We start from the raw sequence: 13,258 nt of genomic DNA on the forward strand, positions 1-13,258 counted from the left end.
GCCAAAGTATGGAAAGAGCCCAAATATCCATTGACTGACGAATGGATAAAGAAGATGTGGTGTATATATATATATATATATATATATATATATATATACAGTAGGCTATTATGCATCCATTAAAAAGAATGAAATCTTACATTTTCAAAGACGTGGAAGGAGCTAGAAAGTATAGTGCTAAGCAAAATAAGTCAATCAGAGACACAAATGGCGTATGATTTCACCCATTTGTGGAATTTAAGAAATAAAACAGAGGAACATGAGGAAAGAAACACCAAGAGAGGCAAACCAGGAAACAGATTCTTAACTATAGAGGAAAAAACTAAGGGTTACCAGAGGGGAGGTGGGTGGGGGATGGGTTAAATAGGTGATAGGGATTAAGGAGGGCACTTGTGATGAGTACTGGGTGTTCTATGTAAGTGATGAATCACTAAATTCTACATGTAATATTACGTTGTATGTTAACTAACTGGAATTTAATTTTTATTACTATTTTTTAATTTTTTAAAAAGTTTATTTCTTTATTTTTAGAGAAAGAGAGTGAGGGCGCTAGCAGGGGAGGGGCAGAGAGAGACAGAGAGAGAGAATCACAAGAAGGCTTCATGCTGTTAGCACACAGCCCAAAGTGGGGCTCGTACTCACAGACTGTGAGATCATGACCTAAGCTGAAATTGAGAGTCAGCACACTTAACTGAGTTACCCCCCCCCCCTTCCCCCACTAACTGCAACTTAAATAAAAACTCGGAGAAAAAAAATTGTGTAGTGACCTTGCATGTCCATTAAAATGGAAGCTCTGTGCAGGCAGGAATAAACTTTGTCTTTTTTTACAGTTGTATCCTGAGCACCCAGCATATATCCTGGGCTCAAAGTGGAGAAACTGATATTATTTTCTTTTAAAGAGAGAATCTTACCCTTTTTGTCGTATGGACACTATTATATTGCATAGATGACGTCAACATCTTCCAAACAATTGGTGTCTTCTTCCTTGGAATTCCGATATTTGGGCCTCTCCTTGGACACTTAACTCTGACTTTCTGTAACCATTAGTTAACTTGTCAGATAGACTATAACCCTGGAACTTGGATCTGCTGAATCTATGGTCAGAGATTTCATTTTTTGCTGAGCCTGAATTTATACGCAAGGCATAGTAGTTTAGCATTAGCAGAGCATCTGCAGACTAATCGGGGAAGGCAATGTTCTTTGTGCTGTTCTGTACCTATCCCCCCCACGCCCCCCCATCATTTAAACATCTTTTCATTATTCTCATTCCAACATCATTCTTTGGAGAGACATAATGACTTTTTTATGTGTTTTGTTTTAGAAATAGAGGCAGAGAAACAGGGAGACAATGAAAGAGAGGAATGCTTTTAAGTTTTTTTTTTTAACATTTATTTATTTTTGAGAGACAGAGACAGACCATGAGCAGGGGAGGGACGGAGAGAGAAGGAGACCCAGAACCTGAAGCAAGCTCCAGGCTCTGAGCTGTCAGCACAGAGCCCCACACGGGGCTTGAACTCAGGAACCATTGAGATCATGACCTGTACTGAAGTTGGACACTTAACCGACTGAACCACACAGGCACCCTGAGAGGAATGATTTTAAATGATTTTTTTTTTTTTTTTTGGGGAGAGAAAGAGAGAGAGAGAGAGAGAGAGAAAGCGGGAGGGGAAGAGAGAGGGAGACAGAGGATCAGAAGAAGGTTCTGTGCTGTTAGTGCGGAGCCCCATGTGAGGCTCTAACTCACATGACCTGAGCCCAAGTCAGACGCTTAACCAACTGAGCCACCCAGGCTCCCCAGAGACATAATGACTTTTAAATAAATAAAAAAAAAAATCACGTATTCCAAGAAAGACAAATTTGTCCTCTAAGACCAGGCTTTTGAAAGCTAGGTATCTTAGCTCCAGGTGAAGCATAAGTGGGTGAATGGGAGATGAATTGAAGCATGACCTACAAGAGTCTTTGAAAAAATGGGATCATATGGATAGCCAAGATATGGAAGCAGGTGAAGTGTCCATCAAGGGATGAACAGATCAAGATGTGACATCTATCTATCTATCAATCAATCTATCTATCTATACACACACACACACACACATGCACACACATATAAGTGTATGTGTATGTGTATATATATGGTATACACATACCATGTGTGTGTGTATGTAATGGAATATTATTCAGCCTTGAGAAAGAAAGAAATGCTTTTGTGACAACATGGATGTATCTTGAGGGCATTATGCTAAATGAAATAAACCAGGCAAAGAGAAATACTGATGGTATCACTTATATGTGGAATCTAAAAAAAAAAAAAGCAAAACAAAACTCATAGAAACAGAGATTAAAAAAGTGGTTGCCAGGGCTGGGTGTTGGGAGAAATAGGAAGAGGTTGGCAAAAGGTACAAATTTTCAGCTATGAGATGAATAATGCCTGAGGATCTAATGTAAAACATTAGTTGATACCAATGTAGTAGACAGTTGAAATTTGCTAAGAGAATAGAACCTCAATGGTCTCTCAAAAAAAAAAAATATATGTATATATGCATATGTATATATGTATATATATACGTATATATGCATATACATATATTTTTTTTGTGAGACCATTGAGGTTCTATTCTCTTAGCAAATATATTTATTTGCTATTCTCTTAGCAAATATATATATATATATATATATATATATATATATATATATATATTTGTGTGTGTGTGTAAGGTGATGGAAATGTTGATTAACTCAGTGAAGGGGAATGTTTTCACTATGCATATGAAATCACCATGATGTCCACTTTAAATATCTTAGAATTTTGTATGTCAGCTATACCTCAATAAAGTTAAAAAAAAAATGAGAACATATGATTGGAAAGGCACAATTATAGTGTTGAGAGGATATTTAAAACAGATTATATTGAGGACAACTGGGTGGCTCAGTAGGTTAAGCACCTGAGTTTTGATTTTGGCTCAGGTCATGATCTCAAGTGTCGTGAGATCGAGCTCTGTGTCAGTTTCTGTGTTGGGTGTGGAGCCTGCTTAAGATTCTCTCTCGCTCTCGCTCTCGCTCTCGCTCTCGCTTTCGCTCTCGCTCTCTCTTGCCCTCCCCCTACCCCTCCCCAACTCACACGCTTATATTCTTTCTCTCTTTCTAAAATAAATAAATAAATACCCCCCCCCCCCAAAAAAAAAAAACAGATTATATTGGAAAATCTGGGAATATTTCTTTTTGGGACCTGGTCTGAAATCATCTTATCTTTGAGAAGGCTTGCCTAAAATGATTGTGTTTATTGACATGTTACATTTTGTTTCTTTAACAGAATTTCCCACTTTTCTCCGTGAAAACTTATTTGAAGCGATGGTATGTGTAGTTAAGGGCTTCATTGATTTAGCCAAGCTTTAACGAGATTCTACTAGGAGCTGAACGATAGGACTTTGTGGAGGTGCTGAATATCTCTGCACCTCAGTAGTCTCATTGACAACAAAAGTGATACCAACAAAACCTTCCTCAGAGCACTGTTGCGGTGTCGTATGGAGCAATGCATGGCAAACGCTAAACGCGGTGCCACTTATGGGAGTGAGCGAACTCGTTCAGCGCTAGACATAAGATCCCGTGGCTGCTTAATGTCAAAAAGCCAATGCCTCGTTTTCAATCCAGACATATACCATTAGGGCTATAACCCAGGTCAGGACACAGTGTGTCAGTACGAGATGATGTGTGAGTTTCTCTTTTCCTATTTTCGTGGTCTTTCTCAAGCAACTATATTAGGTAATCAAAGACAGTACGTTTTGATTAAAACAAAAAAGGACCTAAGAAGACAAACAATTAACACAAGCTTTAGAATTTAATTCTTGATTTTTAAAAGATGAATCTGAGATGTTTAAAACTGAAGAGCAGGAGCGAGTATATGATGTTTTAAAGCACGGTCAGAGGGGCGCCTGGGTGGCTCGGTCGGTTAAGTGTCCGACTTCAGCTCAGGTCATGATCTCTCGGTCCGTGGGTTCGAGCCCCGCGTCGGGCTCTGGGCTGATGGTTGGAGCCTGGAGCCTGCTTCCGATTCTGTGTATCCCTCTCTCTCTGCCCCTCCCCCATTCATGCTCTGTCTCTCTCTGTCTCAAAAATAAATAAACTTAAAAAAAATAAATAAATAAAGCACGGTCAGCAAACAGTGCTATTCTAGTTTCTGATCAATATAAGGGCCAGGTAGCTGCGGCAGGTTTTTTAATCACCAAAAAGTGAAGCTTCCAAAAATTGCATCTCTCCTCATAATTCAATAAGATGAGATTATTTTTTCCAAAGATATGATTGGTCCTTTCAGCAGAGGGGTGGAGAGAGTAGGAAAGTCTAGAAAATGAATACCTTTCACTTGACAACATTTAAAAGCAGCTGAAGTGCCCGGTGATAGAGGTTGCTTTGGAAAGAACCAGTAAGAAGACATCGCAAGATCTGAGCAAACCCAGCCGGAGAAGCCCAGGGAGAGAAACTTCTTTTTGGCAGTCCCTTCAATTGGTGAGTTTTAACCAGGAGATGAAACAGCTAAGAAACAACAGATTCTATCATTTCCTGTTTGGAAGAATAGGACCTTGAATCGAATGGTCGGTTGAAGGGAATTATGAGGATAGGTGAGGCATGATTCACAGGGAACAGACACAATGGAATCCCCCCTCCTCCCCTTTTTCTCTGTGTCTGTAAGGACGGGGAGCAAGTAACAGTCCTTCCATCTGAATCTTTCTTCTGAATACCACTGTGTAATTGATGACGTTAATTGGACTTTTTTTCTCCTGTTGAGTTTAGGCCGAAATCTACCAAGTAATGCCTATCAGCTTTATGCTTGGAAGATATCTCAGAAACCCAATTTCAGATCAGGAATAAAACAAGGCAGGCACCGAGCAGCAGAATAGTGAGAAACTGTAAAACTGCAGGTTCTGATCTGTCCCAAATTACTCTGAATTTCTTGCCAAAAACTGTGTCTTCTCATCTACTTGTTCCTCCCGGTATTTTTTTTTTTTTTTTTTAAACCTTGTGTGGTACGGTTTATTTCTCTTTGAGAAGGAATGCATGGATGGGACTGCTTACATTCTGCATATGCTTCACGTTGGCCGTCATAATTACTGAGGGCAACTTCATGACTGCAAATCACAGCTAACATGGTGTGTAGAGATGTGTGAGCTCAGGGCTGGAGTGTTAGAATTTGAGAAGTGAGAAGGGAATTTCCGACCCTTTTGTAAACATTCCTTTATTTCATCTAAGTGTCCTTTTCACACTAAAATCTGAGGTCTGGAGGGGGAAATACCATGTCCCCAGTGAGGGTGCAAAGTTTTCCCAGCCCGATCAGGATGTGCACGTCTGGTGTTCTGTAACGATGCTGACAGTAACCCTGAACTTCTAGTTTCATTTCTCGGGTTTACAATTTTGAGGCCAGGTGCTACCTTGATTATCTGCAGATGTTTGGGCTGTTGGGTTGCTTCCTTAGGAGGGGCTGGTGGGTGTAGTGGGTCCCCTGGGAGAGGAAGAGAATGCACCCCAGGCCACAGCCTACAACATTATCTGGAACTTGAGCTGGAGGGGCCTCTTGTTCTGTGAATGAAAAGTGTCACGGGCTGGCAATTCAAAGAGTCATCATTATATGAAATTCGGGCCTCGTCCCTTTTACCTGGGGGAAGTGACTGGGTTGGAGAGAATGTGGGAGTAAATTAATGTGAAACTTATTACTCAGCAATTCAGAAGAGGAGATATGGTTGTATTAAGGAGTTCCATGACGGTTGATACTTAAAGGAATTAATATGAACAATGTAAGATAATATTAAAGCAGACTTTTCTATGGCTCACAATTTTCCCATTACCCGAGACTTGCCAATTTGCTTCAAGCTGAACTACTTAGGAATAAATTGACTCGGTGGCTATTATTCTGAGCAGACAACTCTGCCCATTTTTTACTTGACTTAGAAGATATTGAGTTGAATTGATTGCTCTCTTGCTGGCTTGTTTCTGTAGAGGAACAATATTTTTTTCTCCTTCCTTTTTGCCTCCCTCCCTCCCTTCCCATGTTTCTTGCTGTATTTCTAGTTAAGCGGGTTGAAAAAATTTGAGCTGTTTTATTTTCTTCTCTAGCATCATATTTAACTATGGTGGAAAAACCCGAATAGTGTATGTGCATTTCTGTTTGACAGCTAACTTCAGCTGATCAAAAGTTTTCTTTGTGGTTGTGAACAGTTCCCCTGTAGAGAGGGCAAGGATCTCATTAGCACCAACTAATGGATAAAGTTTCCCTCTCTGGAGACCTGGATTGGGGTTTTTGAACCCCCAAATTATTTATTTTGTTTCTTAATTGCTACTTTGCCTGGTGGAGTGTTGTAGCTTCCTTTTTAATGTAGAAGAGAAAAATACAATATCCTTATATAGACCCAGAATCCAAAGATTTGTATTATAGATTTGCTCTACAACGTATTTGTATGGGTATTATTATTGCTCGATGCACATTATGCACCTGTAGCTGCTGACACAGAAAAAAAAAATCATTATGAAGAGCACGGCTTGTGCTTATTGAATTTACAGAACATCCAGTGAGCAAGAAGAGACACAATTACTAGGGAGAAAAATCCCCAAAGAGTCACCTGGGGCTCTGGCCTTTGGCTGACACGCAGCCAAGGCAGCGCCGGCACAAGATCAAGAGCACGGATTTGAGCTGCTACCTGTGTGGTAGGATTTCAGAGCTCTGAGTAGAGTCCTTTGCAGAGAACTCTATCTCAGCTCCTGTTAGATACACTGTAAATGGCAAAGCCCCAGGGGAAGTAACTCATGGTCTCAACAGGGGCCTGCCATATAATCTGTGGTCATTAAATATTTTTACAAATGAATGCATGGATGAGTATAAAATTTTCTTGGATGTTGTAAATAATCTGACACAAATCCTTTATTTAAAATATGGGCAATAAATATGAAAGTAACATAGCTATGTTACATAATTAGAAAATGGATGGATCAAGTACCCCCACCCCCATAAAAAATAAAGGAAAAATTGCTCCTAACATCACTCTACAGGATAGCTCTACTCACCATTCATAATAAAAATGGAATCTCTCGACATACATTTTTGTAAATATTTCTTTCTCTACTTTTCTTTATAAAAAGTTTTATAGCTCTCCAATAGTTTCTTTTTTCTTTTCTTTCTTCTTTTTTTTTTTTTTACCAAATATATTGTGAACCTCCTACTATGTCAACAAAATAGATCAACTTCAGTTTTTAAGAGAAGAATTTGACAGGAAAGGAAAGGGGCCATGGCACGAGATACCTGTGTCCAATCGAGAGGCAGAGCGTGAGGTAGAGAGGAGACTGTCTCAAGAGGAGACAGTAGAAGAAAGAGCCAAGGAAAACTCCACTTCCTTGTCCTTAGTAATCTCCTTCCTGTACCATGATGGCCGATCGCTGGGGGTGAGGGGCAGAGATGTTTGGTTCTGTGTTGTTGCTACCTCATCATGAAACACTAGCCTAACGAGTGGCACAAATTTCTGGAGTTGATGTCAAAATGAATCTAGCCACAGACCCTTTCTCCTGCAGGCATATTGTGGGTAATCCTTGAGTCAGTAGTAAAAATGGGCAAACCCCCACCTGACAAAGACCTATAGAAGCCATCCATAGGACTTTTAAATTTTTAAAAGAATTGTGTTGCCTTGCATACATTTTATTTAACGCTACAAAAATTTACCCCTCGAGTTTCAACTTTCGCTGTTTCATCTTTCTTTCACATCCTTCTCCTAGCTCCTGGTTGCCTCTTTGTTAACTTTTTGGACATTTCATGATCTTCATGCTCTTTCAAAGGTACCCATAGATTGTATTGTTTCCAGCTCCTTTCTCTGGGCTGTAATTGATGAGAGCCGTACCACCCCTAATTTCAGCTCTATTGGCTGTTGCAATGTATCAAGTAACTAATTTCATAAACTCCCTCATGTTAATCTTCACGGGTGCCGATAGATTAAACTTTTTTATTCTCAGATAACGTGTATCTGGCAATAAATTTGATAATCCTGTAAGGTAAAAAAAATGGCAAAACTTTCAGAGGCCAGAGTAGGATAAAAGCAGGTGGGGAAGCTCATTTTGGGCAGAGAACTCTTAAAACACTTTGCATAAATAGCCATCCACATGCCCAAGCTTTTTGCCAACTCCTGCCCAACCCCAGAGAAACCTTAGCGGACAGAAGGGAAAATCTATTGCCTCACATTTTTTGAAGATAATTAATTGTAAGACTGAATAAGCTTCAACAGAATTGCACTGTCATCCTTGATACTAATTTATTTGTGTTTATCTCCTCATTGGAGGGGCCTCTTTGCTGTTGTCTTCTCCATAGCTGTTAAATAGCTGTTTTGTAAGTCCGTTCAGTTTGGACGTGAGGACTTGGGTCTGCCTATGCCTCAAGTTACCTTTTAGTTAAATTTTTTTTTAATGTTTATTTATTTTTAAGAGAAAAAGAGAGAGAGAGAGAGAGACAGAGACAGAGGGTGAGAGGGGGAGGGGTTGAGAGCAAGGGAGACACAGAATCTGAAGCAGGCTCCAGGCTCTGAGCTGACAGCACAGAGCCTGACGTGGGGCTCGAACTCACAAGCCATGAGATCATGACCTGAGCTGAAATCTGCCACTTAACCAACTGAGCCATCCAGGTGCCCCACCTTTTAGTTTTTATTGTGGAATCATAAAGGATTTTTTGTTTCAGGTGAATTTTAGTAACACAAAATATTTAACATTTTTATGAGTGATGAGGAGTGGGGATGTTTTCAAATTTTTCAGTAATAAGGCTGTTATGAGAACAGTCTTAACGAGTATAAGTCATGGTCAAAAGGACCATTAATTAGCAAATGTGAGAGCAGTAGAGTATATTTTATTGCTTAAAGGCTCATGCTGTTGTGAATAATGTGAATAATAACATATAATTTACTCCAAGAGGTTTACTTTATATCTTCTCAGAGAATCATAAATTCAGGGGGGGATCTTGAGAAGCCATTTATATTTTCTCCACCTTTGGACAGGAGATCTCTCTTGTAACCTTCTCACACCTTCCCTGAAATATTTAGTGCCTTCAAATAAGTACTTACAGTGTTATGTGGTTTTTCCACAGTAGCCAAAAACTTCTGTATTTCAATTTATTTTATTAAAAAAAATTTTTTTTAATGTTTATTTATTTTTGAGACAGAGAGAGACAGAGCAAGAACAGGGGAGGGTCAGAGAGAGAGGGAGACACAGAATCGGAAGCAGGCTCCAGGCTCTGAGCCGTCAGCACAGAGCCCGACGCGGGGCTCGAACTCAAGGACCGCAAGATCATGACCTGAGCCGAAGTCGGCCACTTAACCGATTGAGCCACCCAGGCACCCCTGTATTTCAATTTAAAGCTAAGTTTCTCCACCTGCCATATACTTTGAGAATCTCGTCACAGATGTGTTATTTTAATCCTCGATTCTTTAACGTGGTTTACTTCAGCAGCATTTCCCTGCGTATGCTGTCTCTCGGAACGCCAATACCAGAAGACAGTATTGTGACAGAAAAGAAGTTTCCATGGTTACAAAATTTGGTAGGCCCTGCATACTATTGGACTCTCTTGGACATGATCTTATTGTAGCTATCACAGTCTCTGGAAGTTGTCCGTGGACCACAGTACTTAAGGAACAACTAGAACGCAGTCAGCAACCAACATATCAAAAAGCAAAAATAAGTGTACAGGTGATTCAGATGTGCAGCCAGGCGAGAACCATCGGTTTTGTTTGCAGGATCCTATCCCAGGGCATGGCAGATATGGGGATGAGGGTTCTGAGTACGTGGGAAGATGGAATGGGAAGCTATGTGTCATGGGCGGTCTTCAAGTATAGGAGGTAAAATGGGAAAACAAGTACCCAGACAGCCTTATTGGATTTACACAGTGACGTAACTCAGTCCTATTCAGTACTGAAAAAGAAATTCCCTAAGACAGATCTTTGAACAAGTAGAATCATGCCTATATGTTGCAGTCATTATTTTAAGTAGTACAGTTAGTGTTGTTCTGCAGACAAACTCGTGATGGTCACATTGCTACATCCTGCTTTGATCCTACTCCAGTGATGAAACATCACCTCCACAGAGTAATGACAGTGATCCCATTGCCAGGGGTGCTCTTTTTCTATGCATTGGTTCCTCTACCTTTCTCCTTTAGGGCTAACAGTTATTCTGCACACAGGTAGGTAAACCAGAAGAATGAAGTAAATTAAGCATGATGAGGGACTGCTCAGGGAACTTTAAGGAGTGAAGAGAGGCTCTTTTTTCAAGTAGGTTAGCGAAGGAGGCAGATTCACCTTTCGAAGGATGTGGACTGTGGGCAGGGGCCTGAAGGTCAACTGGAATATAAGTAGACTAGGAAGAAAGGGAACAGATGCTACACGTAGGGGGAACAGCATGTGCAAAGGGGAGAGTTGAGAATGAGTTTGTAGTGTATGAGGAAGAGTGAAGAGTCCCCAAACAACCAATGTATTTAGGGGTTTCTACTTCCTCTCTCACTCTGCCTCAGGAAACTACGTAAGTCATGTTTTTGAAAGGAACCGGAAACACCTACCCTCAAGTGTTTTATTGTCAAACTTGAATAATACAAATTCTGATCAGTGGGTCCAGAAGGAAATAAGCTGACCTATGATGCATCAAAAGCCAGTCTTCTGCCAGGCATTTTAGGCCCTACAGAACAAGATCCCATTTACCAAGCCATGGTGGCTCTCACTTCTCACCATCACAGACTCTATTCCAATGAAGCAGACATCTTCCAGTCCTTACACACTTTATGGTCATTTTTGCCTCCAAATCCTTGCTTATGCCCTCCATGCACAGAAAACCCTCTGTGGTTCTCATTGCCCATTAACCTGCCCATCTAGTTAGTTTCTCAGATTATAAAATTATTTCCTTGCCTTCTGTTTTAAAATATTATTGTCTAAAACCAAGTATGTCAGCATTCCAAGGGCACCAGGGTGTCTCAGTTGGTTAAGCGTCCAACTTTGGCTCAGGTCATGATCTTACCATTTGTGAGTTCAAACCCCGCACTGGGTTCTCTGGTGTGAGCAGAGCCTGCTTTGGATCCTCTGTCCCCCTGTCTCTCTGCCCCTCCACAACTAATGTTCTCTCTCTCTCTCTCTCTTTCTGTCTCAAAAAAAAAATCAAAAACATAAGTCAGCATCCTATTGTTTTATATTCTTATATTATTATTTTCTGATCATTAATTGCATCTTGGTTTTTTTTTTTTTTTCTGTCCAAAATGATATAGTCCTTCAGGCTAGCTAAATCTATGATACATATCTCTTATCCTGCCTTATCTTGGGTTAATAGATGTTCAATAATTACTTCAATTGTTACCAAAGCATACATTTATTTAGCATAAGACCCTGAGGAAATTTGTCATTCAATAGCTGCATTCTCATGGATGGGCAAGTTTCAGAAAAGTTAAGTGTCCTAGCACCGCAATAACTAGATGGCACTCCCCATGTACAGTGTGCTTTCATATCCAGTGTCATACTGTTTCTACAAGAAGCATGAATGGTGGGTAAGCATGATATTACCCATTTTATAGATGAAGTGACTGTGGTCCAGAGAGTTGAAATAATCTGCTCCAGATCAGAGGGTGGATGTCACAGCAGGACTCAAACCCTCATCTTATGGTTCTGAATCTAAAGTGGAGGACAGGACTGGGCAGGCAGTGGGAATGGGGAAATCTGCGGTGAGGAGAGAATTTACCGGAAGGAGGGACAATCAGAAGGGTATTAGGAGTTCTAAAGATGAATTTGGACTTGGGGCAAGACTTGAGATGGTGGGGGGTGGGGGGGGGGGAGGTTGGCAGCCAGAGATTTCTCCTTCCAGAAGCTCCAGTTCTTACAGCTCCCAACAAGAAGGATTTTGAATGAACACTAACCACGTGACTGTCCTCAAACTGTGCATGGTAGGAGACAGTAGCTCCAGACACCGGCTCATCAGGAGGGTCACGGGTGGGTGGAGAAGTCCCATTTAGGCTCTAAGTTGGAAGTTAGGAAAAGGTTAGATCTGCGTCTTTTGGAGAGGTTGAATGGCATCCTCAGATCTCCGCTCATCAGTCTTTCACCAACTGTGGGGCACAGGACTCTAAGTTCAACTTGCAAGCTGATGGGTTCTGTCCCAAATGGCTTCCTAGGGGGCTGAACAATGACATCTATTGGTTCAATTTGACATAGGTTCAAAAGTGGTAGAAACATCCATGCTTAGTATCCACCCCCCGCCAAACAAATAATAATAACCATACCAGAGGAAGTTAAGATATCAGCAGGATGCTCTATCTCAGGAGCATCACACCAATCAACTTCCAGCATTGGGGATATTGTGTAATGTATACATATTTTTTTTTTACAGGGCCCATCAAAGACTTTCTGTAAGGCTTTTAAAATCAAAATTCAGTAGAAAACACTAGGGCCTGTGTGTTTCGGGAGTTTCTCATTGCTCAAGATCTCATCCTGGAGCAAGAATAAGATAATTTAGGAAATGGATTTGAAGGGGTGATGGAATAATGAAATTGCTTTCTGCTTTAGGAAACTTGAACCCCAAATCTTCCTGTGCATGAGCCTTGTGAATTACAACCAGGATTGTACTCCTCTCTGAGAATGTCAATATATCCTTTAAAATCTCCTAGTTGTTAACTTCACTTAGTAAAGAGTCTACATTCTTTTGTATTCAATGCTCTAATAACTAATGATTCTATTTCTTCTTTTAGAAAAGTGCCAAAGTCCGCTGAACATATAACTGATAGAGATGCTCTTTTGGGCAATTTGGATAATTAAAAATATATCATACTCTGTCAAATTAAAAAAAAACATTTTATATATTTATAAAATATATATTTAAAAATTAAAAAAATGTTTATTTATTTATTTTGAGAGAGAGAGAGAGCACATGCACATGGGAGGGGCAGAGAGAAAGGCAGAGAGAGAAAATCCCAAACAGGCTCCACAATGTGAGCACAAAGCCCGATTTCTCACAAACTGTGAGATCATGACTTGAGCCAAAATCAAGAGTCACCCAGTTAACCGATTGAGCCATCCAGGCACCCCTATGATATATTTTAAATATTGATGGAATGTTTTCCCTCTCTTCCCCTTTATATATATATGTGTGTGTATATATATGTGTATATATATATATATATATATATATATATATATATAATGTATACTTCCTATAATATCTTCTCTTAGCTCAGACCTTTATAAAAATTGCTAAGAAACAGTAAAATGGATGGAGCTTG

The sequence above is a fragment of the Panthera onca genome, chromosome B2 (genome assembly GCF_046562875.1).
Source record: "Panthera onca isolate mPanOnc1 chromosome B2, mPanOnc1 haplotype 2, whole genome shotgun sequence".
NCBI classification, from domain to species: Eukaryota; Metazoa; Chordata; class Mammalia; order Carnivora; family Felidae; genus Panthera; species Panthera onca.